Genomic DNA, 26,630 nt, shown 5'->3' on the forward strand with positions numbered 1-26,630 from the left:
TGTTACCTATAAAGTCATTAACATTCTTTTTACTATTCTTTTAAATGTTTACAACATCACCATCACTACACTCGGGTAGGCCATATTTCTTTTCCACACGACTTAAAAAACATGCCATAATTAATACAATCTTGACCATAAGTAGCTTACATATGTAGATAGCTGACATGATATAGTCTACTAATTTTTTGTCATTCAACTTTCGGAATTCCATTATTTATGTATTTGAGAAGTCCATTATTTATTTAAGTTATACTGAGGCTTTTTATGAAAACGAATATTACGAAGCACCAATATTTTTACTATGATACAAATATGCAATCACCATTTATATAAAAAGAGAACGATACGTTACAACTACTATGAAATTTAGCAACTCTTTTGCTTTGATTAAAAATCCTTACCTAACAACACATGACCATGCATGAATATAAAGATACCTAGCGTAAACTCCACCAACTGTACTATGTACCAATGTGGACGATGAACTCAACTTTGTTTCTTGCTATTTAATCCACCGAACGACATATTGTGTTTCTTAAATCGAATCGATCTTTTTCATGGAGTTCTCTATGATGCAAAACCTAGAATCTCAACCTTTATGGCTCCTTCTTCTACTCACTATTGCTTTTCTTTCTCTAACAAAAACATCCCTCAAACTTTTGAATTGGGTGTTTGTTCATTTCCTCAGACCCGCAAAAGACCTCAAAAAATACGGGTCATGGGCATTGGTTACGGGTCCTACAGATGGTATTGGTAAAGCGTTTGCTTTCCAACTAGCTAGCACAGGACTAAATTTGGTTCTTGTGGGTCGAAACATTGATAAACTAAATGATGTTTCAAGTTCAATTCGAGATAAATTCAAACAAACCCAAATCAAGATTGCCGTGGTTGATTTTTGTGCTGATTTAGCTCATGGAATTGAGAAGATTAAGGAAACAATTGATGGTTTAGAAGTTGGAGTTTTGATCAATAATGTTGGGGTTTCTTATCCATATGCTAGATTTTTTCATGAAGTCGATGATAAATTGTTGTGTGATGTGATTAAGGTTAATGTTGAAGGGACCACAAAAGTTACGCGGGTTGTGTTGTCGGGAATGATCGAAAGAGAAAAAGGCGCTATTGTTAATATTGGGTCGGGTGTTGCGGTTGTTATACCTTCTGATCCTCTTTATACACTCTATGCCGCTACTAAAGCGTAAGATCTTCTCCAACTTTAGCTACATTTTTTAAATAAAGATGGTAGAGTATCTAGTATTTTAGTCGTACGAAAATCAAAACTGATATTATATGTGACATCTAAGTCTAACTTTCTTGCACTTGGAACATTAATTATGATTTATGTCACCATGTTGGTAGTCAGACCAGTTATAGGGGAAGGGGCAGAGGGTGTTGTGACACCAGATATGCACTTGCATAACCTAATTTTCACCTATATCCTAACTTACAAAAAATATATATATAATAATAACAAAATAAAAAAAAAAATAAAAAAATTTTTTTTATATATTAAATATTAATATTACGTACATTGATCCAAGTATTATCACTTAACTAAGCATTGAATAAAGAAATTTTTAGACGTTGAGTAATACTTGAAATAGAGGAAAAATATTTTTTCAATATGTTTTTCCTTTAAAGACGATAGAAAGCCAAACATGATTTTTAAAGGTTATATTTGGCATATCATAGTATTTTCTTTCTTAAGATTTTTTAGTTTTTATGTCTGACAAAACAAAAAAATAGTTTATAAATGTAAACAAACAAGTAAAAAACATATAACATCTAGGGTTTCATATTATTATCAAAGGGAAATACATATATACAATGAAAGAGAAAAACAGAATATATATATATATAGACTATCTAATTAAGGTTCCCTCGATAAAATATCCATATCATAAAACACAATACAAGATAAAGCCCAAAATCTTATTAGGCTAACATCCCCCCTCAAACTCACAATGCAACAACAATAGGCATTGAGAGTTTGTCAGACAGAAAATGGAATCGAGGAGCAGTCAACGAGTTCGTAAGAATATTAGCAATCTGCAAAGAGGAAGGAATATAAGGAAGGGAGATAGTGTCTTTCTGGAGATGAGGTCGTGCGAAATGACAATTAATCTCAATGTGCTTAGTGTGCTCATGAAACACTAAATTCTTGGCAATCATTATCGCACTCTTGTTGTCACAATACAAAGGGGTGGGCTGAGAGATGTAAACGCCCATATCTGCAAGAAGCCATCTTAACCAAACAATCTCACAATTGGCGATAGCTATGGCTCGATACTATGATTATGTAGAAGATCAAGACACTACATCTTTTTTTCCTTGCTTTTCCATGATATCAATGAATCTCCAAGAGAAACACAATACCCAATAGTAGACTTACGATCAGAAATATTATTATCCCAATTTGCATCACTATAGGTACGCAGCTCAAGAGAGCATGTAGATGGAAACACAAGAGTGCAGAATTAAGTACCACGTATATATCTCAAAATACGAAGAACAACTCCCCAATGAACAGTAGTAAGAGTAGTGACAAACTAGCTAACCACATGAACTGCATGAGCAATATCCAGTCTAGTGATAGTCAGGTAAACCAAACTCCCTACAATTGTATGATAAAGGCTTGGATATGATAATGGGACACCATCAGTTGGAGAGTACTTTGCATTACTCTCTATAGGCGTATCAATTGTCTGATTATCCGTGAGTCGTATGCGTTCAAACAAATCTGAAATATACTTCGTTTGAGATAAAAGATAACCCTTTGGAGACTGAGCAACTTCAATCCCCAAGAAATAACGTAGTAAACCCAAGTCTTTCATAGCAAAATGGTGAGTCAAATCATGCTAAAGACTCTATACCATCATGATCATCACCAGTAATAATCATGTCATTGACATATAAGAAAAGAATAATCCCACATACATTCATACATCGAACAAATAGAGTCGGGTCATGGTTACTTAGTTAAAAATCAAGCGAAGTAATCATTGTATAAATTTTCTCAAACCAAGCATGAGGGGCTTGTTTGAGGCCATATGGTGCCTTCCAAAGGCGACAAACTTCACCTGGTTGGTGAGCAATACCATAGGGAGGTGACATGTATACTTCCTCATGAAGATCACCATTCAAGAATGCATTCTTGACATCTATCTGTTTTAGAACCAACAATCTGATAAATCTTCCATTGGCGAATGCAAGAAACTGCAATCAAGGTACGAATAGTCGTCATTTTTGCAATAGGAGCAAATGTCTCCTTATAATCCATACCATACTTTTGCCCATACCCTTTTGCAACAAGTCTGGATTTATAATGCTCAATAGATCCATCAAGCTTTGTTTTGATTTTATATACCAAACGACAACCAATCGTGTGCTTTCCGAGCGGAAGCGGAACCAGATCCCATGTATGAGTTTGAGAAAGAGCTGCAAGTTCCTCAGCCAAAGGGGATCAGAAACGGCCTCGTTGTAGGATGTTGGCTCAGAGAGACGATGTACATTAGCAATAAAGGAGGCAACACACTGGTGAGTAAGAGGAATATACAAAGTCAGGAAACTTTATGGACTTCTTATTACGATAAGGACTTGATGGAGGGGGTCTTGATTATCTGCAGGTAGAGGATCAACGATAGGTGATGGATCAGCAACAGGTGATGGATCAGCAGCAGGTGGTGGATCAGTGACATGTGGTGAATCATCAATGTCAATGCTAAACGAATCAATTGTACAAAGCTCCTTTCAAGTTGCATCATCTGACGGATCAGGAATGCCAAAGAATGGAATATGCTCCAAAAAAGTGACATTATGAGAGACATAATTTCTGATTTGATGGATCATAGAACTGATAACCTTTCAGACCAATACCATATCCTAGAAAAATACAAAGAGCTGATTTTGAAGATAACTTATCTCTTTCTACACGAGGCTTCAAAACAAAACATGTACACCTAAACATTCGTAATGAAGAATAATCTGGAAGTTGTCCAAACAACATTTCATAATGAGACTTCCCCGAAGTGTACGCAGTAGGAATGCGATTAACAACATAAGTGGCGGTATGAACAGCTTCTCCCCAAAACATATTGGGAATTTGAGCAGAAAGTAGTAAGGATCTTACAGTTTCTAGGAGATGTCAATGCTTTCTTTCTGCAACATCATTTTGTTGAGGAGTGCCTATACAAGATGATTGATGTACTATGCCATCAGATGCCAATAACTTTTTGAAATCATTGGAGGTAAATTCTCCTCCCAAATCACACCAAAAAAAATTATGACATCAGAGTGTTGAGTCTTGATAAGAACTCTGAATTCATTATATATAGTGAAAAAATCAGACCTGCACTTCATAAAATACACCCACGTATAATGAGTGTAATCATCAATGAATGAAACATAATAGTTAGCTCCCGATTTAGTGGTCATCGGAGATGGACCACACACATCAGAATGCACGATATCCAAGGGAGCAACAGAACGAGTGACACTTTTATTAAACAGTAAAGCAGAAAATTTTCCTAGTTTACAACCATAACAATAAGAAATATCATCACTTTTCAAAGAACCTAACACACCAGTGGAAACCAAAAACTGTAAACGAGACGTTGAAACATATCCCAAACGAGAATGTTGAAGTTAAAACACAAACGACAAAGGGTTTAAATTAAAACACAACAAATCGACACTAGATCCAACAACATTAGCAACATATAGTTGCTGCAAAACATAGAGCTCCCCAAGTCTACGACCTATTCCAATCACCCTCCGAGACCGAATGTCCTGTACACAACATAATGAATCAGAAAAGAAGACCCAACAACTAGATTTACAAAATTGACTGACCGATGCAAGATTCAAAGAAAGTGTGGGAATGTAATAGACATCCGTTTAAAGATATGCAAAGGAGTGACAATAAAACGAACACCCTCTACTGACATGGGTGTAGCACTAGCAGACATAACAGAGACAGGTGTACGAGAAGATAATGATGCAAAAGATGAAAATTTGGTGACATGTGATGAGATGCACCAGAATCCAATATCCATAGTGATGAAGGAATACTTGACATATTGGATGAAGACAGACCTGAATGAGACATGGAAGCTGACATGGCAGTTGGATTGGCAACAATGAACTATTTGAACTGCTAAATAATATGCGGATCCAAGGTTGATGGTGGTGTACAATTTGTTTCATTCTCAACTGAATGTGTAGCAACAGCATACTGTGGTGGCCTAGAAGATGGAAACGATGGACGTGACTGTCCAGAAGACCTGTTCTATTGTGAAGGCTGAGACCGGGTATGTGATATCATTTGTTGTTGCTGTTAATTTCCCTTCCTTGTCAGCAAAGGAAAATTTACCTTCCAACGGTTCTTCTTCTTACAAAAAGCGCACTCATCAAATGCAACTTTGGGACGATTTTTGTCTGAAGACTGAGGTCGTTGTGGAGCAGCAAAGACAGCAGGAGTGGCTGTCTTGGGACCTTTGTCAGCATGGCACTTGATACGAGTTTCTTCAGCAATCAACTCATGAACAACCGAATCAACTGTGGGAAGAGGTGTGCGATGCAAGATTCATCCACACAGGCCTTCAAAATCTTAACGTAATGCCATCAATAACTAAAACAAATGTTGCTCTTCCTTTCTATCAATAAAAGGCTTAAAAGCCTTCAAAACATCAGGTTCTGTAAGAGCCAACTCATCCCACAAATCTGACATAGTTGCATTAAATTCCTAAACATTGAGATTATTCTGTTCGAGGACTCAAATATCAAACTCTAACTAATACTGCTTTGCAAAGTTAGACTGAGTATACAACCTAGCTAAGTGATCCCAAAACTCCTTCGTTGTGTCATACTTCGCCAACTGAGTACCAATAGACTGGATAACTGTAACATCCCAAAAATTTCAACAAATTTAAACTTTTCAGAACAACCCGTTTACTAATAAAAGTGTTTACAAAGCCACGGTTCCCTAAACATGATTTAAAATCAGATTCTCCCAAGATCTAATCACTATTAAAACCAAGGATGTGTACGGTCACGCCTTCCCCTTGCCACAACCGTCTGAAGCACCAGAAACAATAAACTGAAAGTGTAAAGACAAAGCTTAGTGAGTTCCCCCAAAGTACCACCACACACACACAACAAAAAATAGCATACATATAGAGCCTTTAGCCTAACTGGACCACCATACAGCCTACAGACTATCTGGACCGCTCTCATAACCTTCAGCATGACTGGACCACCTCATCGGGCCTTCAGCCTATCTGTACTGTTCTCCAGGCCTTCGGCCTGACTGGGCTGCCTCACAGGCCTACAATCTATCCGGACCACCCTGGGTACGTTGGCCTTCAACATAAAGCAGCACCGCTTCAACCCAACCACACATAACATGTCGACATATACATAACAAACAAACATATAACCAGTCAACAGACAAACATGAAGACATACAAATCACTATCGCATGCTAACATCCCATATACCAAGATACCGATATAACAGATCACTACAACGTAACAACATCCGATATAGCAGGATACAGATCTAACATATCACTATAGCATAACAACATCCTATATACCAGCATATCGATCTAACAGATCACTACAACATAGCAACATACGGTAAACCGGGATATCAATCCAAAGGGTCTGCCTTGGTGCCTTCGACCCATAAGTAAACATTGAGAAAAACTCACCATGCAAACCGGATAAAAGTTGATGAGGTCCCGACTCCGAATCCCACCTCTCAAACCAACACCTAATCCAACCAAAAGACCAAATACAATCAAACTCCCCAAAATACCCTCAAAGTCCAACTTGATCAAACTTGGTGAAAGTCAAAGTTAAATAGTCAAGGTCCAAAAGTCAATATCTCTTCCCAGCGGAGTACGCCCTGCATACCATGACAGTACGCTCAATGCACTATGATGTTAACCAAAAGCGTGGCATTGACCGTGTGCGTGTACTGTACCACAAGGTATGCCCATCGTATGCAACTTAGTCCCAAAACTTCATTAATAGCTTATTCCATTAAGTTCTTACATCCAAAACTCAGATCCAAGCCCAAAATTATTTCCTAAGTCATAAAGTTTCCATCTTTATGACTTTGCATGGCTATAAAGTGCTTATTGTCCAAAACCCTAAGTTCTTAACCCAAGAAGACATCACAACTCTTGCATGAAAGGGATGGAAAGTACAACATCACATTCTATAATTCATAATAGCTTTATAATGGATAAAGTTTCCAACTTTATCTATTAGAATGGTCCCAGCAAACAAGATCTAGTCTTTAGGTCTCAAAGGAACCCAAAAGTTAATATTTTTCAACTTGATCCATTAAGTACAAGTCTCCAACTTTCAGATCTGAATCAAAATGATGTTTAGAGGGACAAAGTTTCCAAATTTATCCATAACAATGTCAAAAACTTTTAAGATCTTAAATTTATGCACTAAAATGACCAAAAGCTCATAACATCCTAAACTAGTTAGATCTAACAAACGCATCTTCAAGGTTCAAACTTTATACCTCTAGAAGATAGATCAAGGTGAACAAAGTCCAGATCTACAAGCTCCAATGCAACCAAAACTTCTCCAAGAAGTTTCTTCCTTCTTCAAGGTGCACCATGCATACTCCAAATCATTAAAAAAACACCTTTTTTTAGCACAAAAAGCACAACTAAGGCTACGGTTTCATGGAAGGAGTGTTGGAGGGGTGGAGGCTGAGAATGGAGTGGGTTTGGGGGAGTTAAGTAGCTTAAATAGGGCTCAACCCGTGAAAATAGAGTTTGGGCACTGATTGCGTATGCCCAACATACTTCTGGTATGCCTAGCATACTAAGGGTGCCTCAATACGCCCAACATACGCTCCTCTTCACGCACAGCGTACTCAACATAACCGAAAATTCACCAAACTTCAAACGAGCATAACTTCTTCGTTCTAACTCCGATTTTGACGTTATTTATATCCACGGAAAGGTAACGAGAAGCTCTACAAATCTATAAAATCATACCTGCCTTAAAACTTTCCGAACCAAAAATCCAAAATTCATAAAAGCCCGAACCGATACTTTATCGAAATACCCCTTGGTGCCAAAACACAGAACGAACTCCCAGGTCATCCAAATTACATTACCCACACCAAAATGGGTCTACATATCCTTTCCTCAAAGGCCCTAAGCCTGATGATACTCGATCTTTGGGTCGCCACCCCCACATAGGAAATGATTTGGAGCAGGGCGTTGCAACTTTCTCCCACTTAAATTAGATTTCTTCCTTGAAATCACTACTTACCACCCTCCTGAGGACCAACGTTCCGAACTAAACCTTCTAGTGCTAAAAAAAACAATGAATCCATAATTGTCGATCCAAAACGTTACTTCTATAATTCTGAAGCCCCATCACTTACCTGACCTCTGCACAGGTAGAACCATTCCGAAACACAATCACAAGGGTCTCCTCCTACCATAAAAACTAAAACACCCTTTTAACCCTGACCCTTCCAACCGATAACCAAACATCTAGATTCCTAAATCTATAACATGCTGAGATACAAATTTTGCACTTATACACTAACGATTCCTGATGCAAATCTCAACCAAGAGCCAACTCGGCACATCACCCATAACCTGAGATCCAAGGATTTACACTTACATTTCACCTGAACCCTTCCGATTCACGTCAACAATTCCCTAAAACGAGATATAAAATCCCCAAACCACCCCTGAGACCGCGATTCTTACACCTAGTCCAACCACCAAGTTCCTAAGACTCCAACAGATAAGTCTATTTTAGCCCAAGCACCACCCTATGCCACTCCCTAGCCACATACTCATCCTAGTAAAACCATAATCCAATTCCTTTAACTAACCGGCCTTTACCAGCTCTCACCTGCATTGCCATAATCATACGGGCCTTGCCCACGAGTCTCACCCAACGAGAGCTACACAGGCCCAACTCGTCTCGGATGCCAATAGTCCTATTACCATAACAAATATATGCTCTCCGACCCTATTGTCTGTGTCGCCCAAAGCACATCTTGATCCTCCTTTATACTCACGACAACCCCAACGATGGTCTACCTCAATCTGGTGAGTGTTATGATCCCATCGCAGACTTACAACACTTCCATACTATCTGCCAATCCAGTGAATGCTATGGCCACCCCTCAGTTTAATGACACAACTATCCCTCCATGGTCACCGCCTATGTTCTTACCACACACAATTCCATTCACATAACACGTTGCTATCAATGAAAAATATAACAAAATCATGGTCGCACACGACCCGATAGTAGGACAAACGGTCGTATTCTTGATCTAATTCAAAGGCCATAATCCAAAAGAACCATGCATATATTTCGAACCAAGTGCTCCAATGTTATCTTTTCCAATTGCATACATCCCTCTTGGCAATACATACAATGAATTACCCCCAATGCACATCCATATAGAACCCATAACATCATCCAAAAAAAGGAGAGATATAATAGAGTTCTATCAAATGACAAACCTCAATCAATAATAGAAGATATCCCCACGAATGACCAGAACAAGAACCCATACCTTGGTTGTGACTGAATAGATTCCACCAATGCACAACCAGCTCATGAAGACTTCCAAGGTGATCCTGAATGCTACCAAAGCCTGAGCCGATTATGAACCAAAATTCCACACCATATTCATTAAGGGTAAACATACCCAAAGACTAAAGGAACATAGAACATACTGAACTTGATGATAGGTTGACACATCCATTGAACTTTAATTGTCACCACTTGAAGCTTTCGGATAATCTTCGTTGAATGACGAACGAAACCATCAATGATCGAGAACGCATTGAAATTAGGTCTAATGAACCAAAACCCATGTGGATTTGAACATAACCAACTTGGAAACTGATTCCCTGATCAGCCTCTGAACAAGCTAGACTATAATTAGAAATCCATGCAACGAGCTGACAAATTCCCTCCACACCCAATACTCAACTTGAGTGGTCCTTGTAGCTCCTCATCCATTCTTTGGCACCCCCACAAGAAACCAATAACTATAATGAGCTCCTTAACCAACCACTTCCTGCTGAGGGACAACTCATGTGTCTCCTGAACACATACATATGATCACCACCAACTATATACCCCTGCCTTCACAAAATACTGAACCGAGATCCTACATATTTGCACTGGATATCCCTAAGAACTATTCTCTCAATACTCCGAACATGAACAGATCGATGATCCTCCAAGTTGAATACCCAGTTCTCCCTCACTTAGGGTATGAACTACCACCAATTGGTGTTTAAACCAAACCATAACTCAATCGGATTAACCAGGTACAATCATCCCTGATCTTAGAATGAATAACACACGTAGGATGATCTTCAATATAAGGATCACACAAATCTCAAGAGAATTCATGAATTCCAACTGAAGATCTCTGAAATTTCCCCAATCATGGCCATATTAACATTAAGGATTCCTTGTAATAGGATAAGACAACACCGACTTACGATCCAAAACTTGCCCTCCTAGCCCGCAATCCCGACCACCAATCCGGTACCTGGCCTGCCTATATCCCAAGAACACAGACCCTTCATCACATGGCAAAGCATCCATAACAGATCACAAAGAATCCATAACACATCAATCCACCCACGCACTCCTACGCTGACATACAGTCACCAAACACCGCGACCAACAGACCCCATGTTGGGTTTACATACTAACTCTAAAAATCGCAAGCCTGCTCAGTCCTTCTCCGAACTCAGAGAACTTAAAAGGAATCACCCCTGCCATATTTGGCGGCATCCCAAACCATCAATTAACCACTCAACTTCCAGTTGTAATCACCCAACCGATCATAACAATCGTTTCCTTTTTGAGTCCCCCGACTCAATGCACGACATAGAGCAACACCCTCAAGACTAACAAACTCATACAGGTCTGCGCCATTCAACGCAACCCGATATCGCCACTGGGGACCAAAACAATTTCCAAACCCATCCTCATGTATGTGCAACCCTACCACAAGATCGACAAATACATAACTGCTATCATGAATCATGTTATCAAACCATGCCATCTTCTCTAAACAGCCCTTAGGATCCTCGAAAATCTTTTTGATTCGTGTATGGATCCTATGCTTCTAGTAGCATGGGCCCAATACTACCTTCCACACCTATCTATACTTTCCTCAAGAATTATATCGGGTCTTCTAAGACCTGCTCATAATAATACTCCTAATGCCTACTCAACAGTGAAAAACCGTTCTAAGATACCTCTTAGGCTCCCCTAGGATTCCCCCCACCTCACCTGCCATCAACTGCTGAAGAACCCCTACTAATGCTAGCTAACAACTTCATGAATACAACTACATTCAACAAAGCTTAAATAATATTCGACTAAACGCTACAACGGTTGCACTCAGACAAGAGTTGCGCAATAGGTTCAAGTAATGCATTCTAACATTATTTAACCTTCATAGCATGTAATTTAATGTATTCATTTGATGTTTAACTCGCATCAATATGGGTCCCACAAAGCACAAAGCAAGCAACATTCTAGCAGAGAAGCCGACTAGCACTAAGACACAATAAAATCAGACAGATCCTCATACAAAATTCTCGATCTCTATCTCCCAGCATCTCGGATACACCTTCATCCTGTCCTTCGACTCTCGATAGTGGCTAATCATTTCTCATGATGACCAGCTATGAACTGCACCTGATCATGAAACTTCCACCAACCCTGCAACCACTCGTGCATGCTAATCATACATAACGTTGGATCCCATAGATAGTCGAATACTTGACTCTACTCTAAGCCCTTAATCAGACAAGAATAGGAAGTAAAGCTAAATCAAACATTCCCATGCTATAGAATCTTTGTTATGTATAACTATGATGCACACACTCAGTGACCATAGTAATGATGTCAATTTCATATAAGAAAGAAACCTAGTCCAGACATCATATAATCAGGAAATTCTATCATGCAAGTCCTGAAGATCCTTACCCTATCACTAGCATATTGTTCTAACATATCACAATATCAAATAAGAGTGTGGTAATTTGGGGTCTACTTACTAGCTCGGGCTGATCGTATATATCACATCCTTTACTGATAATTTTGAAAATCATTTTTTTAAAACCTTTTTATTTCCTTAGTTTGAGACTGGATTCACATGAGTGTTCCTTAAATTCAGTCAAACCAAGGCTCTAATACTAACTTGTAACATCCAAAAAATTTCAACAAATTTAAACTTTTCAAAATCACCCATTTACTAATATAAGTGTTTACAAAGCCATTGTTCCCAAAACAGGATTTAAAATCAAAGTCTCCCAAGATCCAATCAGTAGTAAAACAAAGAATGTGTATTGTCACCCATTCGCCTTGCCATAACCGTCTAAAGCACCTGAAACAATAAATCGAAACTGTAAGAACAAAGCTTAGTGAGTTCCCCCAAAGTACCACCACATACGCATAACAAACAATCGCATGCATACATAGCCTTCAGCCTGACTGGACCGCCGCATCGACCTACACACTATCTGGACCACTCTCAGAATCTTCAACATGACTTGAATGCTACACCGGGCCTTCAGCCTATCCGGACCGTTATCCCGGCCTTTGGCTTGACTGGAGTGCCTTATAGGCCTATAGTCTATCTGGACCACCCCGGGTATGTTGGCCTTCAACACAAAGCAGGACCGCCTCAATCCAACCACACATAACATGTCGACATATACATAGCAAATAAACATATAACAGTCAACATACAAACAGGAAGAACTACAGATCACTACTGCATGCTAACATCCCATATACCAGGTTACTGATCTAATAGATCACTATAGCATAAGAACATCCTATATAACAGGATACAGGTCTAACACATCACTAGAACATAACAACATCCTATATACCAGGATATAGATCTAACAGATTACTACAACATAGCAACATATGATAAACCAGGATATCAATCGAAAGGGTCATCCTTGGTGCCTTCGACCCATAAGTACAGTGAGGAATACTCACCTTGCAAACCGAACAAAAGCTGATGAGGTCCTGACTCCAAATCCCAGCTGTCAAACCAACACCTACTCCAACCAAAAGACCAAACACAATCAAACTCCTTAAAATACCCTCCAGGTCTAACTTGATCATACTTGGCTAAAGTCAAAGTGAAATAGTCAAGGTCCAAAAGTCAAATATCACTTCCCAGCGAAGTACACCCTACGTACTAAGATAGTACGCCCAACGTACTCTGATGTTGACCAAAAGCGTGGTGCTAACCACATATGCGTAGCGTACCACCAGGTATGCCCAACGTACAAAGCCCAATTCTAGAACTCCATTAGAAGCTTATTCCATTAAGTTCTTACATCCAAAACTCAGATCCAATGCCTAAAATGATGCCGTAATTCATAAAGTTTCAAACTTTATAACTTTCCATGGCTATAAATTGATGGGTTTTGAGCATTCTAACACTTCCTAAGTGTACATGCAACCCTAATAAACCTTGGATCTATGTTTGTCTAAGATACATGCAAATAATTATTTTTCCAAGGTTCATATCCTAACTAGCATGGCATGGGGAACTTGAATCAAATAAATCTAGTAGAAATACTTACCTTGTAGTTGTAGTTGATTCCTTGGAGTTTTAGAGCCTAGAACCAATAGTGTGGATGCCTCAAATGGAAATCACAAATCACCACAAACTTGGAACTTTGAGAGAATAGTCACTACTATCTTGAAATCGACCCTCACCTCAACAAGTGTCAACTAGTGTGATTTCAAGAACCAAAGCCTCCTTTATATAGTGTGGTGGATTAGGGTTACATCCATGTAAACCCTAATACCCATGTCTCTTCATTTCCATGAGATCTATGGGTTAAAGCTCCATGGAGTATCCATGGACTTTTCCATGCAAGCCTAGCCCATTCCAAATAAGCCTTAACCCACACTATATAAATATAGAAGCCCATATTTAATTAGTAATATCTTTGATCTCTAAATTAATCCTAGATTAATTATAGATCAATACTAATTAAATAATATGATCTTATATTAATATATTAGAACTTATAATATATTAATAAATCATAACTTGTACTATTCTCAACAGATTATCCATAAATTGTTCGGGTGAAGTGCAACCCAAATGGACCATGCCGGGTCGGGTCAAGTACATACCAAATATAGTTATGGACTTAGACACTATATCCAACAGTCTCTCACTTGGATAAGTCTAATAACTATAGTTGCAAGTATGACTTCAGGAACCGATCAGCGATCGTAGCTCTTTAAACTCTGTTGAACTAGAACGTGCCATTTTAGATAAGTGATCATATAATCCTCTGTTCTAGATATCAGTCGGACAAATACATGGAACATGGTCTTACTTACTGCCCAACATTTGTTTCTCGATTTCCGATTTGTTTGACATAGAACTTAACTGAACACATCAATTTAGTTCTGATCGAGCCCGGTACATAGGTCAAAACAAAATCATCGAGGGGTCCAGATATCAGCTTCTAATCCAAGAAGGAACAGATAAACTTCGACTCATATGTTTGTTCTACCACTCATTGAATTATACACAAAGGCACGTTTTATAACATCGAGTTACCAATGCGTTTTTGTACAATCAATGCATAACCAACTCGTAAGTAACAAATCATATCTCTAGGTTTGAAGACTTATATGATATTACCGTCTCACGATCGCTCGAGATAAAATTCCATGAAGTGATTCCAGTGAGCGTGGGTTGAGTCCAATGCTCAGAACTTATGAGCACTCATGATTGTTGTAGCCATGTCCAACACCTTAGACCTCTGCAACCAATCATGACAGTCTTGATTCATACCTACTTCCGACATATGACCGACTGTGGAGGTTTGAATAATATGATATACAATCATAATTATTCTGGAAGTCAAAACATGCAAACGAAATATAGTAAACGATCGACAAGAGATAGCAACACTTTACTCATAAATAAAACACCTTTTATTCATCATCTAATGTCAATTACACTTTACAAATTTCATAATTTATCTAACTACTAAAACTTATATCATCCTTCAACCCAATGCTCCGAGCATGCTGGAGATGCTTCCCCTACTCAGTCCCTTCGTGAGGGGATCTGTTGGGTTCTCATCCGATGATACCCTCTTTGCCACGAGGATTCCTTCTTTTATTCGATGTCTGATGAAGTGATATTTTCTGTAATGTGCCTGGATCTCCCATGATCTCTTGGTTCCTTGGCTAAGGCAACCACACTATTGCTGTCACAGAAAATCTCCATTGGCTCTTTTATAGCTGGTACAACTCCAAGGTCTCCGATGAAGTTCTTTAGCCATATAGCCTCCTTTTCTGCCTCGCTTGCTGCTATATACTCTGATTCACAAGTGGAATTAGCCATTGTCTCCTGCTTGGAACTCTTCCAAGTGATAGCTCCTCCGTTTAAGGTAAAGACCCAGCCCGACTGAGAGCGGAAATTATCCTTATCAGTTTGGAAGCTAGCATCACTATACCCTACAACTCTCAAGTCATCACTCCCACCAAGGGTAAGGACCCAGTCCTTATTCCTTCGCAGGTACTTGAGGATATTCTTTACCGCAGTCCAGTATGCCTTGCCAGGGTTCCCCTGATACCTGCTAACCATGCTCAAAGCAAAGACTACATCAGGTCGAGTACACGTCATAGCATACATGATCGATCCTACAGTTGAAGCATAAGGTAGTCGACTCATTTTTGCTATCTCAGCCTCAGTACTAGGGCTTTGTGTCTTACTCAATCTGGCGTTACTCTGAATGGATAACTCACCTTTCTTGGAATTATGCATGTTGAATCTTTTCAACACTTTTTCCACATAGGTGCTTTGACTAAGTCCAATTAGTCTTTTACTCCTGTTTCTCAAAATCCTTATCCCTAGGATATATGTAGCTTCACCAAGGTCCTTCATAGCGAAACACTTCCCAAGCCAGTACTTTACTTCCTGCAGGGTTAGGATGTCATTTCCTATGAGTAGTATGTCATCTACATACAGTACCAAAAAGCTGACTATGCTCCCACTAGCCTTGACATAGACACAAGATTCATCTTCACTCCTTGAAAAGCAAAATTCCTTGACTTTCTCATCAAAGCAAAGATTCCATCTGCAAGGTGCCTGTTTCAATCCATAAATGGATTTCTCGAGTTTACACACTCTATTGGGGTACTCTATACTAACAAAACCCTCTGGCTGAACCATGTAAACATCTTCAGCCAACTTTCCATTAAGAAAAGCGGTTTTGACATCCATTTGCCATATTTCATAGTCATGAAATGCAGCAATGGCTAACAGAACCCTAATAGACTTTATCTTGGACACTGGTGAAAAAGTTTCATCATAATCAACTCCCGGAGTTTGAGAATAACCTTTTGCAACCAGTCGTGCCTTATAAGTGTGTATATTACCATCCATGTCGGTCTTCTTCTTGAAGATCCATTTGCACCCAACTACCTTACGATCATGTACATTGTCAACCAAGTTCCAAACTTGATTGTCATACATGGACTGTATCTCGCTATCCATAGCCTCTTTCCATTTAGCAGCCTCAGGGCCTGCCATGGCTTCCGTGTAGCTGTTAGGCTCATCCAGACCTACTAGTGTCTCATCACTAATAAGTTTCTCACCTTCTGCAGTAATATGGAAACCATAGTAATGCTCAGGTGCATTCCTAACTCTTGTGGAACGCCTCAGAGGTACAGATTCGTTAATTGGCTCAACAGGAGTTTCCTCCTCAAGTTGAGGGCTAGGGTTTGAAGTTCCTTCACCGCTTGACTCTTGAATTTCTTCAAGATCAATTTGCCTCCCACTGTCTCCTTGGCTTATAAACTCTCTCTATCGAAAGGCTCCTCTTCTTGCTACAAAGACCACATTATCACTAGGTCTGTAGAAGAGGTAACCAAAGGATCTTGGTGGGTAGCCGATGAAAATACACCTCTCGCTTCGGGGTTCTAGCTTGTCATGAGTCTCGCGCCTCACAAAAGCCTCGAAACCCCAAATCTTGATGTGGTCTAGGTTGGGTACTTTACCAGTCCACATCTCGTGAGGAGTTTTGGCAACTTTCTTTGTAGGGACTAGATTAAGAATATGAGCGGCAGTCTCTAAGGCATACCCCCAGAATGAGATTGGTAGCGAAGCTCAACTCATCATGGAACGAACCATATCCAACAAGGTTCGATTACGCCTCTCAGCTACACCATTCAACTGCGGTGTCCTGGGAGGTGTCAATTGTGAGACAATCTCACATTCGCTAAGATAGTCGAGGAACTCTGAACTAAGATACTCACCACCTCGATCGGATCGAAGCATCTTAATGTTCCTGCCCAATTGATTCTCGACTTCCTGTTTAAATTCTTTAAACCTTTCGAAAGTCTCTAACTTATGCTTGATCAAGTAGACATATCCATATCTACTGTAATCATCAGTGAAAGTCAAATAATAACGATTAGCATCCCTTGTGGCATGTTTGAAAGGTCCACACACATCCGTGTGTACAAGGTCCAACAAACCTTCACCCCTCTCACAAGAGCCTGTGAAGGGTGACTTTGTCATTTTTCCAAGTAAGCATGATTCGCAACTATCATCTGACTTTAGGTCAAACGAATCCAAGACTCCGTCCTTTTGGAGTTGGCTATGCGTTTCTTGCTTATATGTCCAAGACAACAATGCCATAATGATGTTTTATCCAAGTTATTATTATTAACAGAATCAATACACAATACATTATTTCCTAAGTTATCAACCACAGATACTATTTCATACACGCCATCACAAGGTAATGCTTTAAAATAAAGAACATTATTAAAGAAAGCATTAATCGAACCAACTTCATTATCAAATGAAAAGGTGAAACCTTGTTTATACAATGCATGAAAGGAAATAATATTTCTTGCCATTTCTGGCGAATAACAACACTTATTCAAATCTAAACTAAACCCACTACTTAGCGATAAAGTATAAACTCCAATCTTGGTGACAGGTGAAGCTTTCCTGTTTCCCATGATCAAGTTTATTCTTCCTTGCTCCACATTCTCACTTCTTCTTAGTCCCTGTAAATCAGAACAGATATGAATACCACAACCGGTATCAAGGACCCAAGAATTAGAATGGGGTGAGTTATTAGATAAGATAGTGTAAATACCTGCATGGTTGGGTTTAACTTTCCCATCCTTCACATCTTGCTGGTACTTTGGGCAGTTCCGCTTCGAATGTGCCTTTTCATGGCAATAGAAGCATTCAGCCTCTTTTGGGCCAGAAGAAGGAGTGATGAAACCTTTCTTGGTTCCGCTTGAAGAAGAGCCATCAAGGGTCCTAACCTTGGTACCCTTCGAAGAAATCTTTCTCTTCTTCCCTTGTCCTTTCCCGATTGCCAAGACAGTGGCGGAGTTGGTAGGAGTAGGAGTAACAATCGCCTTACCCTTAAGACCACTTTCCGTTGTCTTTAAGAGTCCTTGAAGTTTGCTGAGTGTGACCTCTTCCTTGTTCATGTGGTATGTCATGCGGAATTGATCATAACATGAAGGTAAGGAGTGCAAAATGATATCTATTGCAAGCTCCTCAGGGAAGTTCACATTTAGCTTCAGCAAACGGTCCACAAATCTTTGCATTTTCTGCATGTGGCCCGTGATGGGTTCACCATCCTTCATGCGAGTTGTTATCATGGAGGAGATGATTTCATACCTCTCTTGACGAGCACTTTGATGGTATCTTTCCATCAAGTCTTGGTGCATCTCATAGGGGTAGAAATCTTCATAGGATTTTTGGAGATCCGCGGTCATAGTGGCCATCATGATGCATGCCACTTTGGTGGCATCCCTTTCATGTGCCCTAAACTCAGCGATCTCTTGAGGAGTAGCAACTGTCTCGTCAATCTCCTTAAGCTTCTTATCGAGGACATATTCCTTGTCCTCGTAGCGAGTAATCATTCTGATGTTTCTGATCCATTCATTAAAGTTGGATCCATCAAAAGTGACTTTCCCACACAAGTTCATAAGAGAAAAGGAGCCATTAGGATTAGAGCCAGAAGCAGCGTTGTTTGCAGACATCTAGTAAGAGAAGAAAGAAAGAATTAGTTTAGATATAGAGATAGTCCTTAATAAAACACCCAAATGTAATATTAAGGCTAGGACCCAATCACAATATATTATACTTAGAAGAGGTATGCCGTAATCTAAGTAATAACATATTTGAAAGGTAGGTGAATGACGATTCACCAATTTCCACCAAAGTCGAAATATTAAAATATTTAATTTGGTTCTTAGAAACTCCTAGATTCTTTTGAGATTCAATGAACTTTTCAAAGGCATGTTTCAATCTCGAGTGTGCCCTCCAAGTTTTGTGACTAGGATGCCGAGGATCACAAAACGAGGTGTGAAGTAACCATGCAAATTACTTGGTACCCTTAATAAATTACCCCTCAATCGATGTGCCGGTTAACCACACACGCTCCATCGATACTATGATAAATATTAAGTCACCCTTTACCTACCTTGTTAAGTCCAAGTTAGTGTGCCAGTTAACCACACACGCTCCACTAACGACTTAGACAAAGTGTAAAGTGTAATTTCATGGATTAGCACCTTATTCACATTTTTCCTAAAGTAACTAAGATTGGGAATTTAATAAAAACATTTAGTTACTTTATAATATTCATCATACTTTTAATGAGAATTTGTAAGTCCTTGTCTTACCCGTTAGGCTAACGACCCTCCACCAGTCAAGCAAGCGGTAGGTGAGAGTGGACACCCATTAAGTTGCCATTTTATAGGTAACAACCTTATACCCACCTTATAGACCGGCTTCATGAATGAGGCGTACTAGCGGTAAGACGACTTTAATCTTATACATATATATATATATATATATATATATATATATATATATATATATATATATATATTATTAACTTATAATATTATAAGTATAAGGGTTGAATTTTAACTTTTAAAATTCTAAGGGTTGAAACTAAAGTTTTTAATATGACTTTACTTGTTCCAAGACTTGAGGGCAAGTTTTGTAAACTTTCAAAACTTTTCATTTCTTGTAACTTATGAGTTTAATAGAGTAATAAAAATGAAGACTCTTCATTTTTCTAACTCTTGTGTTCTTTTAATGGTTTTTAATTCAAGTGACTTTTGGTTTTCCATAACTTGAGGACAAGTTATGGACTCCATTAAAACACATTATGATCAAGAATTTAACTACCACATAGGTTACAAATAATTCATATGATCATCTAAACATCATAAGATCAAGAACATGAATATGAACACCTTCATGAATCAAAAATTACACATAAAACTTTGTAATTTTGATAACAAGTTGTTGTAAATGGATTAGCAAAGACATTACACCATCTAAAACAAGTTTTTCAAATACCAAAATAGTTTAGGGTAATGTTTCTAGTCCATTTCCAGCAACTAAAGTCGAAAATCTGCACTCTGTGGCTTCTACTCACCGAGTGCATGAACCTACTCGGCGAGTAGGTTGAAGATACACATGAACTCGGCAAGTCCCCCCCATGGACTCGGCGAGTTCATCAGGCAGACAACAAGTTTTTCGACTTTTTCAACTATTTTGCATCAAGTATCAAACAAACAAGCCTAGGCTCTGATTCCACTGATGGGTTTTGAGCATTCTAACACTTCCTAAGTGTACATGCAACCCTAATAAACCTTGGATCTATGTTTGTCTAAGATACATGCAAATAATTATTTTTCCAAGGTTCATATCCTAACTAGCATGGCATGGGGAACTTGAATCAAATAAAGCTAGTAGAAATACTTACCTTGTAGTTGTAGTTGATTCCTTGGAGTTTTAGAGCCTAGAACCAATAGTGTGGATGCCTCAAATGGAAATCAAAAATCACCACAAACTTGGAACTTTGAGAGAATAGTCACTACTATCTTGAAATCGGCCCTCACCTCAACAAGTGTCAACTAGTGTGATTTCAAGAACCAAAGCCTCCTTTATATAGTGTGGTGGATTAGGGTTACATCCATGTAAACCCTAATACCCATGTCTCTTCATTTCCATGAGATCCATGGGTTAAAGCTCCATGGAGTATCCATGGACTTTTCCATGCAAGCCTAGCCCATTCCAAATAAGCCTTAACCCACACTATATAAATATAGAAGCCCATATTTAATTAGTAATATCTTTGATCTCTAAATTAATCCTAGATTAATTATAGATCAATACTAATTAAATAATATGATCTTATATTAATATATTAGAACTTATAATATATTAATAAATCATAACTTGTACTATTCTCAACAGATTATCCATAAATTGTTCGGGTGAAGTGCAACCCAAATGGACCATGCCGGGTCGGGTCAAGTACATACCAAATATAGTTATGGACTTAGACACTATATCCAACATAAATTGCTTAATGTCGAAAACCCTATGTTCTTAACCCAAGAAGACATCACAACTCTTGCATAAAAGGGATGGAAAGGACAATATCAGATTTTATAATTCATAATAGATTTATAATGGATAAAGTTTCCAACTTTATCTTTTATAATGGTCCCAACAAACAAGATCTAGTCTTTAAGTCTCAAAGGGACCCAAAAGTTCATATTTTTCAACTTAATCCATTAAGTACAAGTCTCCAACTTTCAGATCTGAATCAAATTGATGTTTAGGTGGATAAAGTTTCCAGCCTTATCCATAACAAGGTCACAAACTTTCAAGATCTAAACTTTATGCACTAAAATGAACAAAAGCTCATAACATCCAAAACTAGTTAGATCTACCAAACGCGTATTCAAGATTCAAACTTTATACCTCTAGAAGATAGATAAAGGTGAAAAAGTCCAGATCTACAAGCTCCAGTGCAACCAAAACTTCTCTAAGAAGTTCCTTCTTCTCCAAAGTACACCATACATACTCCAAATCACTCAAAAACACCTTTTTTATCACAAAAGGCTTAAGTAGGTTTAGGGTTTCATGGAAGGGGTGTTGGAGGGGTGGAGGATGAGAATGGAGTAGGATTGGGGGAGTTAAGGAGCTTAAATAGGGCTCAAACCACGGAAATAGGGTTTGGGCACTGATTACCTATGCCCAGCGTACTCAAGGTGCCTCAATATGCCCAGTTTATGCTCCTTTGTACGCCCAACATACTCAGCATAACCCCGAACTGACCAAACTTCAAGCGAGCATAACTTCTTCATTCTAAATCCGATTATGACGTTCTTTATATCCACAGAAAGGTAACGAGAAGCTCTACACTTCTATCAACTCATCCTTGCCTTCAAAAAATTTTGAATAAAAATCCAGAATTCATAAAATCCCGAACTGTCACTTTATCGGAATACCCATTGGCGCCAAAACAAAGAACGGACTCCCGAATCATCCAAATTACATTACCCACACCCAAATGGGTCTAAATTTCTTTTCCTTAAAGACCCTAAGCCTGTTGATAGTCTGTATTTGGGTCACCACCCCCATATAGGAAACGATTCGAAATATGGCGTTCAAATAACAAAGTTATTAATCCAAGTAATGATCTTGGAATTATCAGTCTCCCATGAATCCACTAAGGTTGCATAATTATCAGCCTTCTTGTTTGTTGGTTTTTTCCTGTCACCTGTAACAATCCCCTACATAGTCTTGCATCGCAAGAAATTGTTCATAACATAACTCCAATAGGCATAGTTCTTGCCATCGAGTTGGATACTAATGGACTGAAGAGAATCATCTCTCGAGGCCATATTTCCAATATCAATCAAACGAGAATAACCAAAACAACAGGAAATACGAATAGCATCAGCAACAATCGAGATCTCAAAATCAACAAGACCAACAGACAAAACGAAACCCTCGAATTCCTTGAAACAAACAAATCAAATCCAACTGAATACAAAAGCAAGCAAGAAAACCATACCCAAAATTGCAAACAATACGTGAATAGTTGCTGATTAATAGTAACTTCGTAAATACTAACTTCGATGAATAGTACCTTCGATGAACAATACCTTCAATGAATAATAACTTCAATGAATAGTATCAGTAAACAATAACTTCGATGAACAATGTCGATGAATAGTATCGTGCCTGCTACAACTCGCCCCCAAAACGGAAGTACAGATGATCAACCAAGCTATGATACCATCTAAACAAATAAGTGAAAAACATATAACGGCTAGGATTTCACATTATTATCAAATAGAAGTACAAATACAATGAAAGTGAAAGACATAATATATAGACTAGGTAATTAGGGATTACTCGCTAAAAGGCCCAATCATAAAAGCCAAGATAAAGACCAAAATCTTATTAGGCTAACAATAAGTTCACTTAAAAGCTAGTTTCAAAAATCTATTCAGACTAACATTGCAACAAATTTATTAAGCTTTTTCAAAATTCTACTAAATATAACCTTTTATGAATTATAAAAAAAAACTCAATCTTTTACATACATTTTTGTATCATTTTACATATTCCACCTACCTTATGAGTTAGTTTCACCACACATCATTTTTTTTTATCAGTTAAGAGCTAATTTTTCAGTTAACATCAAGTCTTTCGGTTAGTTCGCAAAACATATCTTAAATTTCGATTGCGTTATCTTGTTTTATGTAATTGCTTATAGTGGAGCCTGTGCATTTTTATGCTTGATCATTGTATTTTTTTTCATAGAGTAAGAGTAGTATTATAACAAATTTTAACCCTTTGTTTTCTTTACTTAAAAAATTCCAAAAAAATTATAGTTGTTAATACCCATATTGGTATTCTACTCCTGCGCTCTTATGTATCTACCTATAAAAAAACATGTTTTGCACATTGTATAATGTGTTTTCATTTTTCCCAAAAGAAGCCAAAAAGACAAAACGTGCGAATCTTGGATCTAAATTTGAAATAGAAATGAACACCCACTTTTAATGCTAACTAGGGAAGAACCCCGCGTTGCGGGGTTGGAAACGCCAAGGAAGCAGAAGAAATAGGAAGATTTCATCGAGTAACTTTATAAAGGACTATAATATTTAAATATGAAAATGCAACAAATAACAATCTACTTTGGTGTGCCACTACCAAGTGAATAAGCAAGAATCTGAAAAAATAAATACAAAACGGCTCATAACAGAACAAACAAAATAGCTTTAATGTATACAACCATTTAATGAAGGTTTGTCATATGTCAAACTCATTTGTAATTTTAGTGGAGTGATATAGCTCTCTAATTGAATTGTTAATTATGTAATTATAACACCATTAATAACCCATACTTGAATAGTTAGATCATTTAGCATTTTAAAGAAATTAGAAACTGAGAATCCAGAATAGTAAATAGAACATGTGTCATATCCAACCCAAGTATGTTTAACACCACTGTCCAGCTGCACAAAAATCTCTCTAAATCTTTGAACAACGAATTATCGCTTCTTTTCAGTTGTGCTTCTTTTCAGTTGTATGATCAAACACACACCACCATAGCCTGCAATCAATTTACTTGTTACATGGATGGTAAAAAATTAATAAATTAAAATGTAAAACATGGATTTGAATTATTTACAACTTCAGGTTAAAAACAGAGTAAATTAGCTTTAAAAATATTAGATGTAACAATATCTGATCTCAAAACGCACTTCACTCTATGTTTCCAGTTGTTCCATTGTCAAAGTACAGGGAACCTGATAACGTATGATGTTGAAAAGTCATTCCTATTTCCTAATAATAATAAAAAAATAGTTATACCTGAAAAGGGTGTGAATATCAGCTGTTGTAAGGGAGCCTCTTCCATTAGAATCTAAACGTCGGAAAAGATATGTAATTCCCTCTGGAGTGTCTTTGTTTTCAAGGGCTAGAACAAAGTCAAGAAAACTCTCAAAGTCCATCTCCCGAGCATTTACTCTTCCCGTTTTACCCCTACGCACATGCTCACCAAAAGCTATTCAAATATATATATATATATATATATATATATATATATATATATATATCACAAGTCGTTTTAAAAAATATATAAATTATCAGATTAAAAAAATAAAGATAAAATAAGAAAGTACTAATTCTTACTTACCCCTCTCGATAAAAATATATGTGAGTGTCCCATCTGCATATTCTCGAAGCTCTTGCTTGCTCAATGTTCCGTTCATATCTTTATCAAGTGCAAGGAACATGTCTGTAGTAGTGTACATGAAAATATGATGAGGGTAGTTTCGTCTTTTTATATAGAATCAAATTGTATCCTCTTCCTCCCTTTAGGATAGATGAAATCCATCAAACATGAAGATAAACTTTGCCTACTTGGTCGATAACTAATTGAATGAATAATTACTATATATCAAACCAAAATGTTAAATAACATACAACCAATGCTATATAAAAATATTAAGCATCATACTGACAACTATTAAACATTATTCAAAACTTATTTAAAAAAATGTTACATCATATAATTTCTTTGAAGGCGAAACCAATCCCAACCCAGTTGATCTTTAATGAGATCATGCCTAATTCGTGAACACAATAATCGGACCATAAAAGGACTAATTAGGGTTACGATGAGTGGAAGTGTTATTCATCTTTAATTGAGATGATTTCTTGGTTTTGTTTTATATTTCAGATACATCGATCAATTTTCAAGATGTCTATATGCCGAATACAAGAACAGTGGCATCGATGTGCAATGTCAGGTATGCTAATCTTTTAAAACTAAACAAAATTCCATTTGGTTTAACACTATGTTAGCATACACAATGTTTGACAACCACAACCGATATACATGTCATTGGACAATTCACAAACCCAATTGATCCTTGATGACCTATTGACATAGTAACATCAGTTGTCTTGTGCATAAAATCTAAAATAGGTGCCTTTATATGTGGCCACGAAGATGTCAGCACTTAGAAGGTCATCATTTTTTGTTGCATCAACCGACAGTTATGCTCAAGCAGCCATACGTTGTATTGGTTATGAACCACAATGCACGCCTTATTGGCCGCACTCAATATTGTGGGCTCTTGCAAGATTGCTACCAGAGTATGTCATCGAAGCATGGTGGTTGGGTGTGTGTCTTGCGATTCGCAAAAGAGGAAAGCTCAAAGAATGTAGGAAGAAGAATGTATCGAATTAAGATGTGTGATTATGGCATATATAATATTCATATTCAATATGTTCTTATTTGGTTTGCCTTGAGAGAATATGATTAAAGATTTAGAATTAAGAGAACATAAACCTTGAACTTAATGTTCTTTATCGTTCTTTTTATGTCTAGACAGATTCGACTAGAGGGACTCCTAAGGCCAGAGAGAGTGGTTGTAGTTTGGGAGTGCGGTTTCGCCACATAAGTAGTGACAGGGGCGGATCCAAGATTTTTTAATAAAGGGGCTTACGTAGTAATAACATATTAAAATATATATTTGGTCTTTAAATGATATAAAAAAGTCTTTAAATTTAAAAAAAAAAATGACAAATAAAAAGATCACCTAAATAAAACTTATAATGTTTTTTTTTTTTTTTTTCTGGATTTCACTTTGGATCATACATTCTTAAAATAAGGAGTAAATCTAAAAAAAAACTATAATATAAATATAGATATCCAACTA

The 26,630-nt window shown here is 37.7% G+C and overlaps 1 pseudogene; it reads left to right on the top strand.

The window, feature by feature from the left end:
* The first annotated feature begins 560 nt into the window (after window positions 1–560).
* On the top strand, window positions 561–26,158 carry LOC145095951 (very-long-chain 3-oxoacyl-CoA reductase 1 pseudogene; annotated as a pseudogene).
* Window positions 26,159–26,630: the final 472 nt, after the last annotated feature.

Source organism: Lactuca serriola, chromosome 3 (assembly GCF_051521515.1).
Source record: "Lactuca serriola cultivar US96UC23 chromosome 3, Lser_US96UC23_V15, whole genome shotgun sequence".
NCBI lineage: Eukaryota > Viridiplantae > Streptophyta > Magnoliopsida > Asterales > Asteraceae > Lactuca > Lactuca serriola.